Consider the following 26,034-nt stretch of genomic DNA (forward strand, 5'->3'; position numbering starts at 1 on the left):
GGAGAATAGTCAGTAAAAAGGTATGAATGGCAATAGGATGAGCTGCAAGAAGGCCAATATGGTAGTCTCCCCTACCCCAGCTCTCACCCAACGTTTCGCTTTTCACAATTTCAGTTACCCACTGTCCACTGAAAATTCTAGGGGAAGAATGGAAGCATGAAGGGAGCTGAAGTCAACTGAAGGAGGGGGACCAGAACAGTACACATGGAAACCAGGACCTAACAAAGACAGACAGAAGACAGACACTAGGGTGGGAAGGCAGCCTGGTAAGCAGCCTTCCACTCTCAGCAGCAGAGGTCTGTCCAATATGGAACGCTCTCAAAAAGTCAGTTCTACTGTTTTCAATTGGAGTGTATTTGGGAGGTAGTTGGGAGCTGGACAGGGCTGTGTAGGAGGCCAGGAGCACTGATTTAACATAGGTTGTTAAATGTTAAAGTGACAATGATCCATAGTTTTAGGCATCCACTTGGAATCTTAGAACATAACCCCCACAGATAGGAAGGGATTACTTACTATGTACTCTATGATAATGTACAATGTACTCTATTATCATTGTACTGAATGCTGATAATATTTTACTGTATATTTAATATATCAATTAAGCTATATTAAACACATGCGTATATAATAAAATCAAGCTATAGATGGGGTCAGGAGGCTTTTGCCTCCTGTGGTTTCAACCATCCACCATGTTAGGTCTTGGAATGCATCCACCAGGGGCTCCTACTGTTTGTCTGAACTATAAAGTAGGGAAAGTAGTAATCTATCTACCAGAAGGCTACAAAGAAGATGGTATTTGGCTATGAAGAGCTGGCAAACAGAGAAGTTATGATTCTAGAGATGATTGATACTGGAGTTTATTGAGTAAAGGCATCACATGGTCAGACATGTGCCCTAGGAAAATCACTTTGGAGACTATATTGAAGATGAATTGGCCTGGGGAAAGACTCAAGGCAGGTAAGGAGACCAATCAGGATGCTGCCCAATAATCTAATGAGGTGATAACGGTAAGAGGCAAAGTAAATGGAGATTCTGACAATATTTAGCTTCATTAAACAGACTGAAAAAAAAAATAATGGCTCTCTCCTCTCCACTTTTCCTTCAAAACCAAACTTTGTTGCTACCTCACCTCCTCAGTGATGTACCCAACTGAAAGTAATCTCTGCTGGCACGAATGTTCTTGGAGCACTTTTACCTCTATAACCTATTATATTTATTTCTGAGTATATGGTATCTCCCCTATTAGATTGTAATTTCCTTAAGAGAAGTGATCTGCTATACTTAATCTCTTCAGTCCCCAGCTCCTGCCTGGTACCTTGAAAAAAGCAGGTATTGAACAAATGTTTGCCAAACAAGATTGAAATAATAAAATCCACATTTCAGTTACTTATCTATCTACTGGATTCATAGTACTAGCTCTGAAATCTCTATGCCACCTATTAAACAATTAGGAATGGTAGAACCAGAAGGGGAGGCAAAAAACAAAAAACTCTGTGACAGAAAGTTGGCATTTAAATGTATTACCTACCAAAGGCAGCAGGAATGATGAAGGAGTAAAAGGGGACTTGTCTAAAGCTAGACGTTTGGGTTTTATGACACTAATACCTAGAGTGATTTTAGACAAATCATTCCACCTCCCTGAGACTCATTTTCCTCATTTTAAAAATTAAGTGTAGCATATCTAAAAAACAATGGGGAAAGAAATCATTATTAAAAATTATTGTGGAAATGTGCTGACATTATGGGGAAAAGGGAATTTATAGCTACACCGATAATATACTTTGTTTAACACCAATTGGATCAATGTTCTACATATTAATCATGAAAATATGCCCATTTTCTTACAATTTTTCATCTCAATTGTATTAAACATAAAATATTTAGATAGATAGCTAGAGTAAACATGCACACATATATATCCATTTCTGGAACAAAAATGAATGACTTTGATTATACAAATATACAATTGTTATTCACAAGAGAAAGCATGCTTTTTAAATTAAAAAAAGAAATGGATATGAAAGTGTTTACAGAATATATGACAAACTTTTGACATCCAGAATCTGTATGGAACAAATATATGAATAATACTCATTCCCTATATGAAGAAATGGCTAAAGAAAATGAATGTTTGAAGGAGAAATTGTAAATTAATTATGTTATAATGTATAGTATATAAATATAAAATTTAAATAAATTTATTTACATATAGGTACATAAATAAAAACAAAAATATAAAATAAAATGCTTATAAAATGTTTGTTGTTTGGGTCTGTCTGACTCTTTGTGACTCCATTTGGATTTCCTTGGCAAAGATACTGAAATGATTTGCCATTTTCTTATTCAGACCATGAAGAAACTGAGGCAAGCAGGGTTCATGACTTGCCCAGGATCAAACATCTATGCCTGAGGCCAAATTTGAAATCAGAAATTGGAGTTTTACTTACTCCAGTCCCAATATCTTATCAAGTATACCATCTTATGGCCCATCATATGTGATAGAGGTTTCAAACCCTAGAACTGGAGTTACAGTCTGGGAAATTGATGTAGTCTCAGCCACAGCAGGGGAGGGTCCCCAGATGTTCTGGACTCTAGGGAGAGCAAGAGTGAGAGAGAGAGGGAGATAGCTCTCAATCCTGAGACAGCCCAAGGAGAGGTCTGGTCAAGACTCTGCTCCAGAGGAAAGACTTATCTCTTCTGGTGATTGGATACCCTTCCCCTCACCAATTCCCAACTGAAGGGGCAGTTGGAGAAGACAGCCAAGTAGCTGACAAGATCACCTCACAGCTCCTGGTGCCCTAGGACCAAGACCAGGGCCATCCAAGCCTGAATCTTTCAGGGGCCCAAGGCTGCCAAAGCCTGGGTTCTCCAACTTGAGGAGGGAGGTAAGGGTAGCTAGAATAGGGATGCCTTTTTCTCTCTTCCCTCACAAAAACCCTTCCCTCAATCATTTCCCTGTGTTATTCCCAAATTGATCATTTAGAATAATGTTTGTAGTCTTTCCCCAACTGACTCTAGTGTGAGTGGGAAAACAGTTCCAGCATGAGGGGGGAATGTAACTCTCTCTCTCTGAGGAAAGATATTAGTAGTAGAGGGAAGTCAAGAGGCAGTTTGGGGGTTGAGCAACCATAGCTGAGGGGAGGCTGAAGGGGGGAACTACTCACTCCCCCTCTCCTCTCCCCTGGCCAAGTTAAACAGCAGCTGTCTCCCCTGAACCCTGCTTTGAGAGGGGAGGTCGCTACTCTTTCTCCCTCTCTCTCTTTACCACCAGACTTAACCCTTTATATTATACATATAAAATATGAATTTTAAAAAAAACATAATATGGAGCATAGACTAGGGCTCTCAATCCTTTGATGAAATTAAGGGCCTCCAATTTTAGGCTTATTTGTAATTTATAATAGGTCTCAGAGATGCTCATTTGCATATAGAAAAGGTCAAGAAATGAGACTGAAAAACAAGAAGACAATAGGCTTGCCCCTGGTCCTGAAGAGACTGGGTGCCATTTCTCAGCCCACTAACTTAAAGGGACAATGGGAAGAAATGGTTTTAAACAAACTCACAAAAGTCAGAAACAGAGGAAAAAATTCATCCTTGAGGACACTCTCACCTCTTGGGTACTGATTCAGCCTTTTGCTGAATGCTAAAAAGGAAAAATTTCTCCACCCACTAATGAAATATTACTGCAGAAGTATATGGCCATATGAAAGGCTCCTAGGTGTTTGCATGAAGACAGATCGAAAACTCAAGGTCATCATTTGCCAACCCTACTTAAGGAAGAAAAGCAAAAGACCTTAGCACCTCAGGTAGGAATCCTATCATTTTAAAGATGAAAACCTTTAGGGACAGGACTATTAAGGGAGACTTTCTGCCCGTCCTAGGACAAGAATAGTAGTTTCCTCTATGTGAATCTTGTAATTTCAAAAAAAGAAATCCAAGCTAAATTCCTAAAACCACTAATAATTAGAGACATGAAAATTAAAGGAATTTTGAGGTTTCCCTCCACTTATTAGACTAGCTAAATTACCAATTGAAAAATAACAAATGGTGGAGGGTAGTAGGATAACTGATAGTTATTCACTATTGGCATAACATTGTGAAATGGTTGAGCCATCCTAGAAAATGATTTGCAAAATGTCCAAAAAATTACTACATTGTGCTTACTCTTTGAACTACCTATACTACTACTAGGTCAAAAATCAGATCAAAGAAATCAACAAAATGGGAAAGGAGATTTATGTATACAAGAACAGAGTTGTTCTTTTCATGTTCTAAAAATTAGAAACTAAAGGCCAGAAGACAGTTGGAATATACCACCAAGGGGAGGATTGGACCCCGAGGTATGGAGAAGGGGAAGGAGAGGAGAATATCCCCTTCTACAAAGCAGGGTTAAGGGGAAACAGCAGATGTAATGGGTTGGCTCAGAGAGAGAAGAGGGGTTTGAAGATTTTCCCCCTTCTGCCTTCCCTCCTTAGCTAAAGCTGCTCTCCCCAATTTACTCTTGTCCCTCTTGTCCCCCCTCCACTACTCGAGACCAAAAGGTCTCCCCTTTATGCGTTTGCTCACACTCAGCTTGGGAAAGAGATAATTTTTAATATTAACTCAATTACAAAAAAATTAACTCAAATAAAAAGGAAAAAAAATTAAAAAGGAATAACATGCAGGGAAGAATAGGAAAAGGAAAGTGGGGAAAAGGGGATCTCTGTCTATATCTAAACCCTTTACCCTCCCTCCTCAAGTTTGGGGGAAACTCAGGCCTTGGCAGCCTGAGCCCCCTGAGAGAAAGTCAAGTTGACTCACCCCTGGGAAACAGGAGCTGAGGTAAAGTATGCTCAGGTTTCTCTTCAGAAAGTCCATTTAGGAGGTGGAGTCAAGATGGCCACATAGAAGGAGCAGAAGTTTAGAACTCTAAATACCCTTCTTTACCAATGACAAACTGAATGCTCCTAGGGGACTGAAAATCAAACCTAACAACAAGACAGAGCCAAGGAACCCTCCTGCTGGACTCAACTCAAAAGGTACGCCCCCCCCCCCAAAAGCCTGACTCCAAGAACACTCGGATTTAAAGGGAAGGCAGAAGGAAGGTCCCAAGACCCATCCTCTCCTGCCCCCCCCCCACAGAGAGTTGGGCCTCCAGCAGCAGCGGGAACCTCTGGGTGGGCAAAGGCAAAGGCACTGGTCTGGAAGGTTTACCTTGCAGGCAGGACAGTGCCAAGCTCAGAGTGTGAGCGCAGACGGCAGGGAAGGAGCTGGAGAGAGGGAGCTGGCAGCCTGGTCAGAGCCTTGTAGATCTTCCATACTGCTCCAGCCTTTCAGGAGGTTTTTGGACTCAGAGCACACCTAGCCCAAACCAGCTGAACTTAATCGCATCAAAAGTCTCCAGAACTCAGGGAAGTCTAGGCTTCAAAACCCCTGCCTCACTGACTGCTGGACTTTAATCCAGTCAAAAGCCTCCAGAGGACAGAGAAGGGCAAATTCCAACACTCCTCCCCCAGAGACTGCACTGAGAGATCTGACAAAGCTCCAAGAGGGGAGACTGACAGAAAGCCCCAAAACCAAAAAAATTAGAGGAGCAAGAGCACAGACAAATACGGGGAGCAAAGAAGGGGTAAATATGAGCAAACAACAGAAAAAGAAGAAATAAATTACAATTGAGAGTTTCTACACAGTCAATGAACCAAGAACAAACAATACGCAGGAGGAGGCAAGTAATGAAACAGAAATCCCAGCGAATTGGACACAGGCAGGCTTTGGAAGAACTCGAAATATAATTCAAAACGCAAGAGAGGCTGAAGACAATTGGGACAAGAATTTAAAAGCTAAGATAAGTCATTTGGAAACAAAAAATACTGTCTTGAAAGCCAAAATCAACCAGCTTGAAAATGAGGCAAAGGAGATGAAAGATGAGGCAAAGGAGATGAGAGATGAGGTAAAAAGAATGAAAGATAACCTCCAAAGAAAATCAGACCAGAAGGAGAAGAATGACCAAAAAGCCAAGGATGAAATCCAGTCTTTAAGAACCAGAATACCACAACTAGAAGTAAGTGACCTCACAACATGGCAGGACATTATAAAACAAAATCAAAAGAATGAAAAAATTGAGAAAAATATGAAGCATCTCATTCACAAAATAGAGGATTAAAAAATCATTCGAGGAGAGGCAATTCAAGAATCATTGGTTTACCAGAAGACCATGACAAAAGAAAAAGCCTGGACATAATACTACAGGAAATTATTCAAGAAAATTGCCGAGATATTCTGTAACAAGAGGGAAAAGTGGAGATTGAAAGAATCCACAGATCACCTCCTGTTCTTAATCCCCAACTGACAACACCCAGAAATGTTATAGCCAAACTCAAGAACTATCAGACCAAGGAAAAGATATTACAAGCTGCCAAGAAAAAGTCATTCAGATACCATGGAACCACAATGAGGATAACACAAGATCTGGCTGCATCTACACTGAAGGATCAAAAGGCATGGAATATGATATTTTGGAAAAACAAGGAAACTAAGTCTACAACCAAGAATCAACTACCCAGCTAAACTGACTATATTCTTACAGGGGAAAGTATGGTCGGTCATTCAACAAAATAGAAGAATTCCAAGAATTTTTAAAGAAAAGACCAGACCTGAACAGAAAATTTGATGCCCAAGCACAGAACTCAAGAGAATCATCAAAAGGTAATTTAAAAAAGAGGGGGGAAAGAAAAACAAAACAAAACAAACAAAAACAAACCTTTTTTATTATTATTTTAAGAGACTCAATCAGTTAAAATGTTATTTATTTATGTTATTTATTTTTAAGAAAAGAGGTCATTGGAAACTGTTAAAAACTGTTGTTATCACCTGGGCAGCTAAAAGAATTACACTTAGAGGGAACAGTGACAAACTGTATAGGATAAAAGGACAAGACATAAATAGGTAAATAGATATATGCATGCATAAATACATATACATATCTGTCTATATATACCTATATATGTACAACTAGAGCTAAAAAGGTTAATACTAAAAGAAATGGGAAAAGAAACAAATGGGGGTAAATTTATATGTCACAAAGAAGCTCATGGCTGGAGGGGGGGAGAACATCAATACACTGGAAGGGTAAATAGGTTGGAGATAAGAATTACTCAACTCTTACATGCATTGAAATTGACCCAAAGAGGGAAGAACAATCCAATCCATTGGGGCAGGGAATAGATTTGTGCCTTATAGGGGAGTAGAAAGGTAACAAATGGACTGGTGGGGAGGGAAGCAGTATAAGGGAGGGATATGGTGGGGGGTTAATTTTAGAAAAATTACAGGGAAAATAAGTGGGGGAACAAGAAGGGAGGGAGTAGAAAGTGAAGTAAAATAAGGGTGGGAACTAGGGGGACTGATTAAAAACAAACATTGGTGTAGAAGGAAATAGTGAAAGAAGAAAAGGCAGGACCAGGAGTAGAAATCAAAATGCTGGGAAATACACAGCTACTAATCATAACTCTGAATATGAATGGAATGAACTCACTCATAAAACGCAAGCGAATTAGCAGAGTGGATTAAAATCCAAAACCCTACCATATGCTGTCTGCATGAGGAAGACAGATATGCATAGGGTGAAAGTAAGAGGATGGAGCCAAATCTATTGGGCATCAACTGATAAAAAGAAGGCAGGCTTCTCAATCATGATATCTGACAAAGCCAAAGTAAAAAAAAAAAATCTAGTTAAAAGAGATAGGGAAGGTAATTACATCCTGATAAAAGACAGAATAGACAATAAGGAAATTATCAGTATTCAACATGTATGCACCAAATGGCATAGCATTCCAGATTTCTAAAGGAGAAACTAGTGGAGTTCAAGGATGAAATAGATGGAAAAACTATACTAGTGGGAGACCTGAACCTTCTTCTATCTGAACTAGATAAATCAAACCAAAAAATAATAATAAAGAGGTAAGAGAAGTAAATGAAATCTTAGAAAAATCAGAGTTAGTAGACATGTGGAAAAAAATAAATAGGGACAAAAATGAATACACCTTCTTTTCAGCAGCACATGGTACATTCACAAAAATTGACCATGTATTAGGGTATAAAAACATTGCAAACAAGTGCAAAAGAGCAGAAATAATAAATGCAACCTCCTCAGATCACAATGCAATGAAAAAAATAATTAGTAAGGGTACATGGAGAGGTAAATCAAAAATTCACTGGAAATTAAACAATATGATTCTCCAAAACCAGTTAGTTGAACAAATCGTAGAAACAATAACTTCATTGAAGAAAATGACAATGATGAGACATTCTTTCAAAACCTATGGGATGCAACCAAAGCAGGGGGAAATTTATATCCTTGAGTTCATATATTAACAAATTAAGAAGGGGAGAGGTCAATGAATTGGGCATGCAAATTAAAAAACCAGAAAGTGAACAAATTAAAAATCCTCAGATGAAGACTAAATTAGAGATCCTAAAAATTAAAGGATAAATTAATAAAATTGAAAGTCAAAGAACTATTGATTAATAAATAAGACTAGAAGCTGGTACTTTGTAAAAAAACAAATAAAATAGACAAAGTACTAATCAGTCTAATTAATAAAAGGAAAGAAGAAAATCAAATTGACAGTATCCAAGATGAAAAGGAAGACCTCACCTCTAATGAAGAGGAAATTAAGGCAATCTTTAAACACTATCATGCCCAATTAAATGGCAACAAATATAGCAATATAGGTGATATGGATGAATACTTACTAAAATATAAACTGCCTAGACTAACAGAGGAAGAAATAAATTACCTAAAGAAATTGAACAAGCCACTAAAGAACTCCCTAAGAAAAAATCCCCAGGTCCAGATGGATTCACAAATGAATTCTATCAAACATTCAAAGAACAACTAATCCCAATATTATACAAACTATTTGACAGAATAAGCAAAGAAGGAGTTCTACCAAATTCATTTTACAACACAAACATGGTACTGATCCCGAAGCCAGGGAGGTCAAAAACAGAGAAAGAAAACTATAGACCAATCTCCTTAATAAATATAGATGCAAAAATCTTAAATAGGATACTAGCAAAAAGACTCCAGCAAGTCATCACAAGGGTTATTCACTATGACCAGGTAGGATTCATAACAGGAATGTAAGGATGGTTCAATATTAGGAAAACCATCTGCATAATTGACCATATTGATAAACAAACCGACAAAAATCACATGATTATCTCAATAGATGCAGAAAAAGCCTTTGATAAAATACAACACCCATTCCTACTAAAAACACTAGAAAGTATAGGAATAGGAGGGCCTTTCCTAAAAAGAATAAACAGTATCTATCTAAAACCATCAGTCAACATCATCTGCAATGGGGATAAACTAGAAGCCTTCCCAATAAGATCAGGAGTGAAACAAGGATGCCCATTATCACCTCTATTATTTAACATTGTACTAGAAACACTAGTAGTAGAAATTAGAAAAGAAAAAGAAACTGAAGGTATTAAAATTGGCAATGAGGAGACTAAGCTATCACTCTTTGTGGATGATATGATGGTTTACTTAAAGAATCCTAGAGAATCAACCAAAAATCTAGTTGTAACAATAAACAACTTTAGCAAACTTGCAGGATACAAAATGAACCCACATAAATTATCAGCATTTCTATATATCTCCAACCCATTTCAGCAGCAAGAATTAGAAAGAGAAATTCCATTTAAAATCACCCTAGACAATATAAAATACTTAAGAATCTATCTTCTGAGACAAACACAGAAACTATATGAACACAACTACAAAACACTCTCCACGCAATTAAAACTAGAGCTAAAGAATTGGAAAAATATTGATTGCTCATGGATGGGACAAGCTAACATAATAAAAATAACAATCCTACTCAAATAAATTTACTTATTTAGTGCCATACCCATTGAACTAACAAAAAACTTTTTTACTGAATTAGAAAAAACCATAACAAAGTTCATTTGGAAGAACAAAAGATCAAGGATATCCAGGGAAATCATGAAAAAAATGAAAAGGAAAGAGGACTTGCAGTCCCAGTTCTCAAACTATACTATAAAGGAGTGGTTATCAAAACAATTTGGTACTGACTAAGAGACAGAAAGGAGGATCAGTGGAATAGACTTGGGGTAAATGACCTCAGCAAGACAGTCTATGATAAGCCCAAAGATCCCAGTTTGTGGGACCAAAACCCACTATTTGATTAAAATTGCTGGGAAAATTGGAAGACAGTATGGAGGAGATTAGGTTTAGATCAACATCTATCTCACCAAGATAAACTCAGAATGGGTGAATGAGTTGAATATAAAGAAGAAAACTATAAACAAATTAGGTGAATATAGAATAGTATACTTGTCAGACCTTTGGGAAAGGAAACTTTAAAACCAAGCAAGAGACAGAAAAAAAAAATCACAAAATGTAAAATCAATAATTTTGATTACATCAAATTAAAAGGTTTTTTACAAGCATAACTAATGCATCCAAAATTAGAAGGGAAGCAACAAATTGGGAAACAATCTTCATTACAAAAACCTCTGACAAAGGTCTAATTACACAAATTTATAAAGAGCTAAATCAATTGTACAAAAGATCAAGCCATTCTCCAATTGATAAATGGGCAAGGGACATGAATAGGCAATTTTCAGTTAAAGAAATCAAAACAATAAGCACATGAAAAAAGTGTTCTAAATCTCTTATAATCAGAGAGATGCAAATCAAAACAACTCTGAGGTATCACGTCATACCTGGCAGATTGGCTAACGGGACAGAAAAGGAAAGTAATGAGTGCTGGAGGGGATGTGGCAAAGTTGGGACATTAATACATTGCTGGTGGAGTTGTGAATTGATCCAACCATTCTGGAGGGCAATTTGGAACTATGCCCAAAGGATGCTAAAAGACTGTCTGCCCTTTGATCCAGCCATAGCACTGCTGGGTTTGTACCCCAAAGAGATAATAAGGAAAAAGACATGTACAAAAATATTCATAGCTGCGCTCTTTGTGGTGGCAAAAAATTGGAAAATGAGAGGATGCCCTTCAATTGGGGAATGGCTGAACAAATTGTGGCATCTGTTGATGATGGCATACTATTGTGCTAAAAGGAATAATAAAGTGGAGTAATTCCATGGGGAGGGGAACAACCTCCAGGAAGTGATGCAGAGTGAAAGGAGCAGAACCAGGAAAATGTACACAGAGACTGATACACTGTAGTACAACCGAATGTAATGGACTTCTCCACTAGTGGCAATGCAGTGACCCTGAACAACCTGGAGGAATATATGAGAAAAACCACTATCCACATCCAGAGGAAACATTGTGGGAGTAAAAACACCAAAGAAAAACAACTGCTTGAATACATGGGTAGAAGGGATGTGTTTGAGGATGTAGACTCTAAATGAATATTCTAATGCAAACAACAACATGGAAATAGGTTCTGATCAAGGACACAAGTAATACCCAATGAAATTGGGTGTTGGGGTAAGGGTGGGTGGAGGGGAAGGAAGAAAACAATGTGATTATTGTAACCAAGGAACAATGTTCTAAATTGACTAAACTAATTCAAATGGGGGGAAAAAAGTCCCTTCGATTGGGAAGTGTTGGGGGGAAAGATTTCCAGTCACCAGCAGGAAAAGTGGGTAACCCTCAGGAGAAAGTCTTTATCCACCATCTCTCTTTGAAGTCTCAAGACCCTCACTGCTCTCCCAGCCAGAGTCTTCTCTCCTCAGGAAATTCACTCCTGGGGCCTCTCCCCCATTGAGGTGATCAATTTCACATACTCTTCAGTCTGGCACTTTTTCTCTAGTGCCAGCCTCTATCACAACCTCTGGGCATAGATTAATTTAAATTTCTCTGGGACAGCTCTGCCTGGGAGTGAAGTGGTATTTCTTTTTATGTGTTTCCTCCCTCTCAGTTACCTGTCAAACTTTTGTTCCTGATCCCCCACTAGTAGAGTACCCAGCTAAAATATCTTCCCCAAAGGAGCAGCCCAGGGATAGCACTAGATGCCATCAGGACCCCCTAGCACCAGAAGCAGGACCTCAAAACCCTTCTTGTGTAAAGATGTATAGTCTCTGAATTTACAAACATACTGCATTGTTAGTGTATATGTTTGGAGGATGAGTTCTAAATTTATACAGTGAATGTTCTATTTTAAATCTTCTTGCTATGCTAATCTACCAAATAACTTTGAGTTGAGTTAATTGTATCCTCTGGATAGCTACAGAAGAGTGAACACATTCATGTAAGCTATAGTTTTAGGAGTGTAGATCCACTGAATATGTCTAACCAGAGCTAATTGTCCTCTAGGAAGCCTGCCTTGTCAGTTGAGAGTGGCCCAAAAAAGAAAAAAATGAATAACTCCCTGAGAAAGTCATTCAAATTCTAATAATGAGAGAAAGTATATTAATACTTTAAGATGAAACCTTCTATCTTATAGTTAGAAATTATCAAAGTCAATGTTGATGGATTTGGGGAAAAGGGGAAATAAGCAGCAGGTTGTTTGCACAAGATTTTTGGAAAGTATTCTAACAATATATTAGAGAACAAGTTATTTGTGAAGGATGTGCTCTAAGCAGTATCAGAGAGAGCTGAAACCATGGATATAAGTAAACACCTAGTAACTAAACCAGCCGATTACCCAATCAGGAGATGGAGGTGAAGGAATGAGTAACAAAGGCACCACTAGCACCACTATTCCTGCTTTGGGGGTCATTATTACAGTACAGAAGGACTTTATTAAGTAAATTTAATATAATAACATGACAATGAATGGGATACCAAGACACTAGAGACTGCTTAGAGGAAAGTTTCACATGGGAATGTGGATATGGGGACAAAAGGAGATGAGTAATGTACTAGGCTAGTAGACTTCACCATGTTACAGCCTGTACTTGCCTGGCAGGCAATTTAAAACTGATGAATTTGTATTTTTCTGCAATTTTCCAATAAAAAAAATTTCCCCATGGTTAAACAAGGTTAACTGAATTGGCAGAAACCATAATCAGTGAATAGAGGGGGTCCAGCTGTATACAGAAAGATTCATAAAAGATTATATCAAACCATAATAATTCATATTTCCCCCCAAAAAATCTGGAGTCTCCTCCAAAATTCACTATTTCTGATGAGGCTACCATTCTAATCTACAATGTAATCAATGACAAAATCCTTCCTGACTTTTATTATTCCTTCACTAGCCATAACTAATCAGTAGGCAAGTCTTATGAAAGAGAGGAAATAAGATCCAGCATGACAAGGGAGCAACCCAAGAGGGGAAAGAGCAAGGAAGACCCAAGATTCCAGGAAAAGAACATATGAGCTCTGAGGATTCAAAACAGTTACTTCACTTCTTCTTGGGAGCCCTCCTAGAGTGGATGGTCTGAGAGGAAGCCTCTGAATCAGAGAGCTTCTCTGGACATTGATAACCTTCCAGTGAACCCCAAATTCCTCTGGTTCCTACTAAAGACAATAAAAGTAGATTGGGACTTTTGGGAAAAGCCATCTACTAAAGAAGATCCTCTCTATCTCCAAAAAACTGTCCTGAAACTTCACTTTACAACTACATTAGATCAGAAGGAAGGACAACCCCTACAACTGACCAAAAGAGGATCAGGCAAACAACCTGAATTCTCAGGATTGGGGGGGAGGTCAATTGTTAGTTCACAGAGATTCCCATTTCCCACCTTACTCATCCAACAACTCCATTCTCCCTGCCTTGTGTGTCCCCTAGAATAAAGAGTTATCTTTTAGGTATGCTTCATAACATCATTGAAGGGGGCTGAAGCTGTGGGGGGAATCTTACCTTTCTCCCCAAGAAGGAGAAACAGCTCCAAACCAAGCTGTAGAATGACTCAGGTTTTAAGGAAGATATAGAGGAAGTTTAGAGATCAGGAAATTCGGGGGCAGGAGAATTACTCTGCTCTCCTACAACAGCCAAGATCAAGGGAGGCAACCAGTTTATTCTACAGGACCCTCTCCTTCAGTCCTTAATCTTCATAGTCTATCTAATCTCTGAGGAGACTGTCTGTCCCTCTAGAACAGTTTGTGCTACATTTGCCAAGGGGAGGAGAAGGAAGGATCAATCCCTTCCCTCTCTCCATCTCCTGAGTTATCCTCTAAGGAACAGTATCCTCTAAGTCAAACATGGAGAACAATTTTAACCAATACTGAAGATTAAGGATCTTCAGGTATGGAGGGGAAGAATGTGCCAGCTAGGGAGTCAGAAAACTTGAGTTTCAATTTCAGCTGGGGTGGGCAGGGAGGTAATGTAGAGAAAAAGGGAATCATCCAATTTCTAGGTCTTTCAGTTTCTTCATTTATAAAAAATGAAGGAACTGAAGTGGATGACCTCTAAGGTCTCAACCCATGAATGAGACTTTCCTTTCAGTCAAGGTGCTGAAAAGCAAATATCTAATTAAATTTTCATCTTCTTTTGAGGATTATAAAACTATGCAACAAACCTTCCACATTTAAAATAAATGCATAATCTGTCATGAAAAGTTATGATTAGCTAATTGATAACAACCATTCTTAAAATCCTTTTTTTCAAATAACAAAAAGAAAAATAACCAACTTCCTATCACATCACCCCCTTTTTAGAGATACAAGTCTATTTGTATCTATAGCATATCTACATTATAATCATTTGCATTATTTCTGCACAAGGTTTTGAAGCTCTCTTTATTTCACAATTAGAGACACACATGGTATCAATATTTGGTACCAGAGTCAGAAGAAATTAAGCTGAAACCTCTGTTTGGGTTGTCAACCTTGAAAAACACAGAATCACCAAAGTAGTTAGAAAGAACAGGTCTTTAATCAGGACAAGGGAGACAATGCTCTAATGGCCTCCATTATTATTATTATGTGCACAAAATACCACACAGAGACAAGCTCTGGAACTCTGGAAACACTGTCTCTGGGAAGGAAGGAAGGAAGGAAGGAAGGAAGGAAGGAAGGAAGGAAGGAAGGAAGGAAGGAAGGAAGGAAGGAAGGAAGGAAGGAAGGAAGGAAGGAAGGAAGGGAGGGAGGGAGGGAGGGAGGGAGGGAGGGAGGGAGGGAGGGAGGGAGGGAGGGAGGGAGGGAGGGAGGGAGGGAGGGAGGAAGGAAGGAAGGAAGGAAGGAAGGAAGGAAGGAAGGAAGGAAGGAAGGAAGGAAGGAAGGAAGGAAGGAAGGAAGGAAGGAAGGAAGGAAGGAAGGAAGGAAGGAAGGAAGGAAGGAAGGAAGGAAGGAAGGAAGGAAGGAAGGAAGGCCAATAAGTCAGCAGCCTAAAAGCATCTTCAAAGGGAAAACATTTTGCAGCTAGTTTTCTGAGAGGATAATTTCTCTTGCTGGGTTTCTGCTCCAATTGTTCATTAATTAATTAATTCTACAAACATCTATTGAGTTCCCTGAGTGTGTGGTACAGTATAAAGTATAGTCCCCAGGTCAAGAAACAGCAGGCAGGAACTAGCATGAAGCTTCAATCACCTCCCAGCAGGAAACTAGGGCTTTCAGCCAAGAGGTGGGAGGTTGTGGATTTCTGGGCTTTCAGCCAAGAGGAGGGAAAAGGCCTTTGGTCATTCAGTAGCCAAGGGGTGAAATATGCTGCTGAATAAGGGTCAAGAAGCTGAGGAGGGAATGGCAATAGAAAATAGGAAGAGAAAATAGTTCCCCTGTTTTTCAAGAGGGAGAGGGCCACCTTACTGTGTCAAAAGATTTTTAAAGAAAAGAGGAGGAGAAACAAGAGTATATTGCTATCTCTCCGTTTACAGCTTTTTAAAGACATCTTGAAAATTCAGCAGAGAAAGCCTATAACTACTAACATTATACTCTGGGTAGCTAGCTACAAGTTAGTAAACTTGAAAATTATCTCAGTTTAAAAGCTGCCCCTCTAGGCTCCTATTTTTGTTTTGCTACTTTTTCCTACTCAGATCTGTGTGACTATAACTCAATTTCTTCATCAGTTTATCTGAACTACTATTTAGATTTCCTTGAATACTTCTTGAAAATAATATTCCCATTCTTTTTATTTGTGGTAGACTGAATCCTTAATCTTCCCTCATTCTAATCTACCCTTATTAAGGAAAGTGGAATGTTGCATATGAAGCTAGGGCAAGATGCACAATTGTTCTCTAATCCAATATATTTCAGGAAGTATTTAGTTTGGTTCTAAAGAATGATCCTTATTGTTCAGAAAACCCCTGCTAGATGAAAAAGCAAAGAGTGGATTTGAGGTCTGGAGAGCCAGGTTCAAAGGCCAATTTTAATATAGTAATTAGGAGCTATGGGATCAAAAACAAGTTCTTTTACCTATGAAACTCATTTTCCTCATTTATAAAATGGAAATGGGATTTGGGTTATCTACTTATATGTTGGTTGTGACACTACCAGGGTGATCCTAACCAAGTCATTTAACCCTATTTGTCTCATTTTCTTCATTTGTAAAATGAACTGGAGAAGGCGAACCATTCCAGTATCTTTGTCAAATAGAGTCAGAAAGAGTCAAATACAACTAAAACTGAACAACTCCATTGTGGTTGTGAGGAAATCACTTTATAGACATTAAAGCATTATAAAAATCACCAAATAAAGTTGATCTAACTGTGATTACATGTTTCTCTCCCACTAGAATATAAATCCTTGAGTGCAGGATTTTTTTTTACGTTTTTTTACATTTTCTTTTGTCCCCAGCTTGCACAGTGCCTGGCACACCGTAAGTCTTAATAAATGCTTGGTAACTGGCTAACATATGACCTATAGCTTATGCATCCATTATGTATTCTATATCCCCTATACATTTTTCAGGAAATCCCTTTGAACCTCTTTACACTGATATACTAAAGAAAAAAGAGGTATATAACAAAGTTATTATTATACATACAGCTCATAAACATTCAAAGGCTACCATAGTATTTGGGTCCAATGCCTGAAACTTGGCATACAAAATGCTCCACAATCTGACCTCAAAGTACTTTTCCAGTATTTATGTCCCTTTCAACATTCAAGTCCTGTTTTTGATAACTACTGGCTGTTTGTGATCCTGGACAACTTCTCAATGCTATAGACAAATCTCTAGGACCATCAAATGAAGGAGTGATATTGATTTGTATTGGTAAGAGGCAAGTTTCCCCTATCTAAGAGCTCTCTATCAATAAAATTATTGATCCAGTTCCTATTCTTCCATCTCTTCTAACATTCATACATTGAGTCAAACACAAAGATTCTCTCTTCTCCAAACACTATGAGTATTCTACCACATTTATGCCTGCTTTGGTTAGGCTGGTCTTTCTACCAAAAGCATGGATGGATCCCTGCCATCTCTACCTATTCTTTTTTCCCCCTAAAATTCTTACCTTCTGTCCTAGTATCAATTCTAGGGCAGAAGGGCAAGTTTGGGCAACTGGGATTAAGTGACTAGCCTAATGTCATACAGCTAGGAAACTAGATTTGAATACAGATCCCTCTTGACACTACTACCTAACTGCTCCTTGTACTCATTTTTTTTAAACCCTTACATTGTTTTAGAATTAATTTATGGACTAAAAAATGTCAAGAGCTAGGTAATCAGGGGCAAGTGGTTTGGCCAGGGTCACACAGCTAGCAAATGTCTGAGATCAAATTTGAACTCAAATCCTCACAATTCCCAAGTTTGGTGTTCTAACCACTGTCCTACCTAGTTGCCCTCATCCATTTTTAAAATCCCTTTAAGGTTTGTTCTCAATATCTATGGATCCCAGAGTAATTTCTTTGTACTATTCATTGAGCACTTATTATAACTTTGATATATCAATTCAGATCACAAAACACAAATATTTAAATGTCATGAGGAAACTATAATGGTATAGTGGAAAGAATTCTGGAATTAAGAGTCAGGAAAGAAGCAGGTTTATTATAACCAGACCACCTCTCTCTCCCAATCTCTGGGCTACATCTTCAACTCTCTACTAGAAATTTCAAACTGAATATACCCTAAATATATCAAACACAACATAATCAAAACAAAAGTCATTACTTTTCATTTCTATTAAAAATGTCACTATTTGACAGTGTTCATTAAGGTTAGAAAGATAAATCCATACCAAAAGCTGGGCCTTGAATGCCATTCTAAGGATTTTGTATTTTGTCCTATCAGTAATGTTACTGACATAATCATAGGAATTTGTAAGACTGGGGTCAAGGAAATCAGTACGAAGATCATTCTAGAATTCAAAGAAGATGGTAATGGGTACCTAAAAAGGAAATGGACTTGGTAACACCCCCAGGTGGAAAAGTTAGAGATTCAAAAACAAATTCAAGTTTTTGAATCATGATCACAATATGTTTATGGCATAAAGAGAAACCAAGATGCTAGGAGGAGAAACAAATTTGTTGGGGAAATTGACATCTGGAGTTGAAGGAGTTAAAAGAACATCCAGGTGGAAATGATAAGATAGCTCAAAGGAACTTCAAAGTCTTATTTCAGGCCCCTAACTTACAGATAAGGATAGGAAGCCCAAAGAAGAGAAATTACTCAAGAGTATCCAGAAACAGCCTTCAAACTCATAATTTGACTCTGACTAGAGGATTCTTCCCATTGTAGCAAGCAATTGGAAATATAAGAATAGATAAAGGACTGGCATTCAGAAGAGAGGTTGGGGACAGGGAAGTATAGATTTGGAAATCATATTCAGGATATTAATAAGATCAATAAAGAGAATGTTGATTGAAAAAAGGATTAAAGACAGAACTTTGGGGGATGTGCATAATTAGAACAGGAAGAAAAAAGGAGAAATAAATAAAGGAACACAAAGAGGAACAAAGGAGTAAGAATACCAGGACACAGAGGAATCACAAAAGCCAAAGAAGAAGAGAACATCAACAGAAAAGCAGTAAAACACAAATGAAAATTTCATTTCCCTGCCTAAAAGATACTTTTACACTGAAAAAAATTCCACTGGATTTTGCATTTACATAAAAGTGCTTTCCCTGTAGTGAAGGGAATTGGAAATTTGATTACAAAGAAGAAAAGATGTATTTTGAGGAAACAGTGGCAACTAGTGTAGATTCCTCCTCCCTGAATTTTGGGAGTGAAAGATCTTTAAGCAAATGCTATAAGACCACTGGTCAGGTACATTGTAGAAAGTTTTCTTTTATCAGTGGAGAAATAGGTCTAAAGGGCTATACAGGTGCCTTCCATCTCCTAAATTCTGTTCTCTTATTTTTGAAATAGAAGGCAGAAGATTGAGAGAAGATAACAGATTTAAAGAATTTTTTTTATTATGATGATGAATTGAAAGAGAAATTGGAGTACTTTAAGTTGAGCAGAAAGAAGAGATGCAAGAAATATTATAGAAGCAGCAAGGGACTTGAAAGTAAGGTCACTGAGAGAATGTTAGCATCATCAAAATAGTTAAGGAAGAGTTGAGACAAATGTTTGCATAAAGAAAATAAGTCAGTAAAGAGGAAGACTAAATATACAAATGCATGAAGTTGATAAAAATGAAAGAGAATAAGTTCAGGAATACATATGAAAGAGTTATCCTGGGCAAAATAGTGGTCACCTTCATTCTCTGAGACCAAAGAGAATGAGATGATGAGTGAGGCTTTAAAGATGTGGGTGTAAGTGATTTTTTGGTTGTTGTTTGTTTGACTTAGTTTTTAATGTGGAAAGGGAAACTAAGGAAGTAAAAAACAGGATGCCCTCTGTCTTTTCATTAAAGTAAAAGACTAGTAAGATTGAGTAACAGCTGAAAGTTTAAGAACTAAAGAGAAAGTTGGCGATGGATGCTAAAGGAATGTGATAGGGAGTCAACTGGAAAGAAATAAAAGGTTTACTATGAAGCAGTTAGAGTGAAACAAAAGTTATATAGCATAGATTTGTAGTGGATACAGCCAACAGCTTCATTATTTCCTTCAGTATCCCTCTGCTATCTAGGAGTAAGAAAAAAAGGGGGTAAAGAAGAAAGTTATAAATAACTGAGCTGAGAGGAAGAAACGTGGGCCTGAAGATTAATATAGTGATAAAGGGGGGAAAGAATGCAGAGGATTCAAAGATGCAGCAAAGCATTTCAATGAAACTACAAAACCAATAATCATTACTTCTCTTCCTTACCAAGAATGTGAACATTTTTTCCTTAAAAAAGAAAATGACTAGAGTGGACTCTGCATTTTTTTATAGTAACAACAAATTGTATTTGTTTTATCAGATTGCTAAGGAGGTACCCTATGAGCATGGGGAACTGTGTAAAGGAGTTAAGATATGTGAGGAACTGAAAACCTTCAAGGCTGTATAAATGATAGTTATTATTTTTATTATTATTATTAGTTGTTGTTGTTGGTGGTGGTGGTGGTGGTGGTACTGCTGTAATGGCACAGGGTGGAGTGGAGGGAGGTATGTTTTTACCACCCCTTCTATTCATTCAAGAAATATTTATTAATGTGTTTACTATATGCAAGACACAGAAGGCAACACATAAATGTTTACAGAATGAATAAGATATCAAAATTTTAGTTATTTCCTTTTAAAAGTGAGGAACTATGGGGCAACTAGGTGACTCAGTAGACAGAGAACCAGGTCTAGAGATAGGAGATCCTAGGTTCAGATCTGATCTCAAACACTTCCTAGCTGTATCACTCTGGAGAATTCACTTAACCCCAATTTTCTAGCTCTTGTCATTCTTCCAACTTGAGAATGATACTTAGTATGGATTCCAAGACAGAAGTTATAGGGTTTAATTAAAATAAATAAATAAACAAATAAAAGTAATAAAAGTAATGCCTATATTCAGATCCTATCTTGGCAAAGTCTACAAACTTGGGCAAATTATTTCACCATTGTGCTTCAATTTCTTCATCTATAAAATGATGATAACCAAGGCAGCTCTATCTCAGTGATTAAGAGCCCTGGCCCGTAGTTAGGAAGAGCTGAATTCCAGTCCAATATCTCATACTTGCTAGCTGTGTAACCTTGGGCAACTCATACTTGCTAGCTGTGTAACTTGGGCAATCTCTGATTGCCTGACAAAAGGCCTGACTCTGACTAAATGCACTGGAGAAAGAAATGGTGAATCATTCTAGTATTCTTTACAAAAAAAGCCCATGGATAGCTATTGTCCATGTGGTCACAGTTAGCCATGACTGAATAACTGCAAAATGGTGGTAATACCAACTGAAGTATTCCAACAACAAAACCCTCCCGGTTGTTATAAGGACCAAATGAAGTAATGGCATATTGCAAACCTCAAAGGTCAAATAAGCGTTGGCTACTATTATCTTTATCAAATGTACTTTGAAACTATCAAAAGTTACACATTAACTAAATAAGTGCCTACTATGTGCAAAGGGCTGTGCTACATAACACACAAGATATTATTAAATGATCTTTAAAAAAAAACAAATCTCCCACAATGATTACTGTTTTTACAACTAATAATCCCTTCACTACTTTGTTTTCAAAGGCTTAGTTTTCCATTGGAATGGTTAAAAACAAGACTTGCCTGGTTCCAGAAGTCCTTCAATATGTCACAGAACCTTTATACAAAACTGAATCAAGGGCATTTTACAAACCTGACCCTTAAATTCTGCTCCCAAGTACTCTCCTCAGAATTTAATTTGTGATCTCAGTAAGCTTTCATCTTGAATATCATTTTGCAAGTTCAGACCTGTCCTGTTATATGTACAACCAAAAAGCACTTAAGCCCCAGGGTTTAGAAAAGGGAAAAAAGGAAGAATGTTTCATCAGCATTTTTCAAACTTATTCTTGAGTCTGAAGGCTTACAAATTTTAAGTTTAACCATCATTTTATAGTAAATCATTTAAGATTACAGATGGATGGAGAAAAAGAAAAGTACATTTTCAAGAGTGTGAAGGCAATTCTAAGGCTTTTACTACTTTGAAAAAAAAAAGAAAGAAAAAATACCCACTGCTAGGCTTAAGGAGGCCAAATGAAAGTTCTGATACACACCAAAATATTTATAGCAGTATTTTTGTGTTAGCAAAAAAATGGAAACAATCTAGATAACCATCAGTTAGGGAATAATTAATTGAATTGTGCTATATGAATCCCTCTCCAGGCTAACCCCCAAATACCACCATACCCCAGAAACCTCTTTACATGGAAGCTGACTCCCAACCCTGTAATTCTCAAATCAGAAGTACTCTCCACTCCATCCCCTCCCTTCAGATTGGAGGCTCCTCCCAGAATCTCTTTTTAAGAAGGGTGTCTAGGCCAATCATGCCTCACTGCTCTCTAGTTTGCCCTCAGAACTTTCTCTACCATATACTAAATCAATACCTTTGAATCTCCCCCAGCCCCTTTTTTTGTTGTCTTCTCCCATTAAAATGTGAGATCCCTGTGGGCAGGAGCAGTGCCAGGCACATAATAAGCTATTAACTGACCTAAATGTAATAACTTATTACTGCACCATAAGAAACTAGTTGGTAGGAATTGTTCCAACCATTCTGGAGAGCAATCTGGAATTATACTATGTATAATATAATATAACTGTGTATACTTTTTGACCCAGAAATATTACTATTAAACTTATTTCCTAAGGTGATTAAGGAAAAAAGAAAAAAAAAACTATATGTTCTAAGATATGTATAGCAACTCTTAAAAAATGGAAACTAAAGAAATTAATTGGGAAATGGCCAAACAAGCTGTGATATATGTTAGTAATGGAATACAATTGTGCCATAAGAAATGACAAACAAGATGATAACAAAAAAAACCCTGAAACACTTATATGAAGTGATGCAAAGTGAAATAAGCAGAACTAGGAGAACATTGTTCATGGAAACAAAAATAGTGTATGATCAACTATGAATGGCTTTACTATTATCTACAAGGTAAAGATACAGGATAACTCCAAGGGATTTATGACAAAAAAGAATACCCACTGTTATAGATGGGCAAACAGAGTCCAAATGTAGATTGAAACATACTATTCTTCACTTTATTTCCTCCATGAATTTTTCTCTAGTGTAAGCAACATATGTCTAGTTTCACATGACAAAAAGGGAAATAAGTATTTTATCATAATATATGTATAACCTATATCAGCATTGGTGAAGTATGGCATGTGTGCCTAGATGGTGGGGGAAAGGTTTGCTCCATTCCCTCTCTTCCCAATGCCAATGGGGTAATGGGGGGAGAGGCTCACAGGCATCTTAAAGTTGCAATTTGGGCAGGCAAACTTGAAAACCTTCGCCAACTCTGAGTTATATCATATCACCTGTCTTCTTGGGGAAGGGTGGGAAGAAGAGAGAGAACATGGATCACAAAATATCAGAAAACAAAAATTGTAAATTTATATTGGCATGTAATCTGGAAAAAAATTAAAACTTATAATAATAAAAAATTATTACTAATTTGACATGTAATCTGGAAAAAAAAGGAGGGAAAGAAATAAGTGAAGCCCCAATTGTTGGGAGGGAGGAGAAACAAGAATGAGTTTCAATTTCAGCCCAGTCAAGTTTACCAGTGCTCTCCTTTGTCCTTCCTCATAATGTTTCACTCATTTACAGCAAATACTCATTCACAATGCAATAAAAATCAACATATCTTTATCTTGAGACAAAATGCATCATAAAATTGCAAACAACAAATAAGAATGATTTTTAAGGCAGCATAAAACTCCCAAGGCACTCAGCGAGGCAGAGGGGGAAGAAGTGAGAGGTTAATTTCAAAAAGGGCCAAAGTAGCAACAAAACCTATCCAGGCAGAGAACTCCTTATAAGCTGGTCAGTTATCCAGATGATTCCAAATATTTCTTGATTAGATTCAATTTAAGATATCAAGGCGCCCTTCCCTTGTGATTAGATTGCTGGCAACCTGGAAGCAACAAACCCCAATGCTCCAAGTTTACCAAAAAGTGCTATATCCTTAGAACAATAAGAGTCAAATAATTTGGAATGTTTTATTTTAGATTCTACTGTGATCCCCAATACAAAACTTCTAACCTTCAATTTTACTACCAATATTCTTTTGGTAATATTATTTGGCTATAAATTGTTGGATCACCTAAAGGATGATAGAAAAACATGACAACATGTGGTGGGAAAAAGTAGGCTGCAGCATGTTACCAATGAGGGCAATATATTCATAAGACAAGAATTGGTGAAAATAATAACAAAATTGTCTTTATAACACTTTCAAATCCATAAAGTGCTTTACAGATATTAACTCTTATGTGAGAATTACAGTAACCTTGTTAAATGTGTACTACAGATAATATTTGTGCTCTTTTATAGTTGAGTAAGGCAGGAGACCAGAGTTTAAATAACTTGCCCATAGACAGGCAAATATTTCAGGTCAGAAGCAGCATTTGAACTGAGTTTTTCCTGACTCCAAATCCAACATATCTACTATATCAAGCTATATTATCTCACATATATATGTGAGAAGTAGAAGTCACATAACCCCCACCCATGGCTGCCCATCCTATGTACCCTAATTCATGTCTTCCCATAATTATCTAGAAAAAAATCATAACAAATGTTAACAAATGGAGTGTTGCAATTGTTATTCAATTGTATCCAACTCTTCATGACTGTATGGACCATACTCTCCATAGGATTTTCTTGGCAAAAATACTGGAATGGTTTGCCATTTCATTCTCCTTTGGATTGTGTGAAATTAGCATTAAAATAAAACTCGTAGTTGGCACATGTGCATTAAGGTAGGATTCAGCTTGACTTCCAGAATGACTTCCAGAATGAGCTGGTGGAAGCCCCACTATGCTAACCTCAGGCTCTGACCCGGTGGTGTGGTGTGACTACCTGCCTAGACATCAGAACACATGAATCAGAATGTCCAATCAAAAGCCAACTAGGTGTAATGCCATGGGAGATAAAAGTGCCAGGACAAGTGGTAACTTGGGCTCTTTTGGCCTTCCTAAACTCAAGCCTGCTCCTTGGCTGACCTTAATTTATCTTGTCTGACCAAGTGGTTAGCTGGGCCCCTTTGCCACTGCTTATAAATGGGCCAGGGCCAGTTGGGAATTTAGGACTTGAAGCAGCAACTTAGCCAGAGACTTTGGGTGGTGAGGTTGGCAACTTTCTTCATTCTTTCTTTCTCCTACTAATAAATAATTATAGATGTAACATAAAGTATTCGATTCATTTTTATTTATTACAGAATTAAGGCAAACAAACAGGTTAAGTGACTTGCCTAGAGTCACAAGACTAGTAAAGCATCTGAGGCAGGATTTAAATGCAGGTCTTCCTGACTCTATCCACTGAACCATCTAGCTGTCTCAAGTGCTACAATGGAACCTACCTAATATTTAAAAGTATAGGAGAAAGAACTCTACAAATTTAATATATCCTCTATGAAGGTTTTATGAGAGGACATGGGCAAAAATCAAATAGGATTAGAAAGTATGGATAGGTTACAGTCTCTAGATTAAAAGGAGTAACTCACACTGATAAGCTTATGATCTGTTTTAATACTGAAGTATTTATATATATATTTATATATATCTATATCTATATATATATATATATATATATATATATATATATATATCAGTAGACATTAGGACCAACTCTTAAAACACATCTTCTGGCTATGTATTAAAAAGCAAATCTCAAAAGCTCTCCATATCAACTTTTTTTGCTCCTTAAGTATCTTAATATGAAAGCTATTGTACTAGGGGTTACATTCATATCACATGAAAATTTCATGCAAATATATAGTTTCAGCTTCTGCTAGCAAAAATTCATTTTCTCAAAAAAAATTGCCTAAAGTTTGAAAAAAAAAGCTTCCAACAACCTCTTAATATACAATGCTATGGTCATAAAAGGAGTTTGCCTAATAATAGAGATAGTTGCATTTAAGTTTTCAAAAACATCTAGTTAACCAAGTATTTCTGTAGCTATTTCACACATATTGGAGGTGGGGGGGTAAAGAGATCAGGAAAAGAAAAACAACAAATTATTTTTAAAATCTTCAAACCACTCCTTATTTTTTACAAATTTATTATGAAAGTTTTACAGATTCACAGATGAATCAGCAATGATTCACATACTCTTAAAAAGTACTGTGAATTCAATTTCCCAGATACAAATTAATTGATATATGGCCTAGATA

At 37.2% G+C, this 26,034-nt stretch overlaps 1 protein-coding gene across 6 annotated transcripts in view; it reads right to left on the reverse strand.

Annotated features, from left to right (window-relative positions):
* The window catches only part of ARHGAP18 (Rho GTPase activating protein 18), a 236,912-nt gene that overhangs the window by 109,971 nt on the left and 100,907 nt on the right, over positions 1-26,034 (reverse strand). Inside the window, exon 1 of one of the 6 annotated variants that reach the window (XM_056818754.1) lies at positions 13,786-13,925. The exons of the other annotated variants lie outside the window; for them this stretch is intronic. The gene's annotated coding sequence lies outside the window, so the exon portion shown is untranslated. Of the gene's footprint in view, positions 1-13,785; positions 13,926-26,034 lie in introns of those variants that run through there. 6 annotated transcript variants of the gene reach the window in all.

The sequence above is a fragment of the Monodelphis domestica genome, chromosome 2 (genome assembly GCF_027887165.1).
Source record: "Monodelphis domestica isolate mMonDom1 chromosome 2, mMonDom1.pri, whole genome shotgun sequence".
Classification (NCBI taxonomy): domain Eukaryota; kingdom Metazoa; phylum Chordata; class Mammalia; order Didelphimorphia; family Didelphidae; genus Monodelphis; species Monodelphis domestica.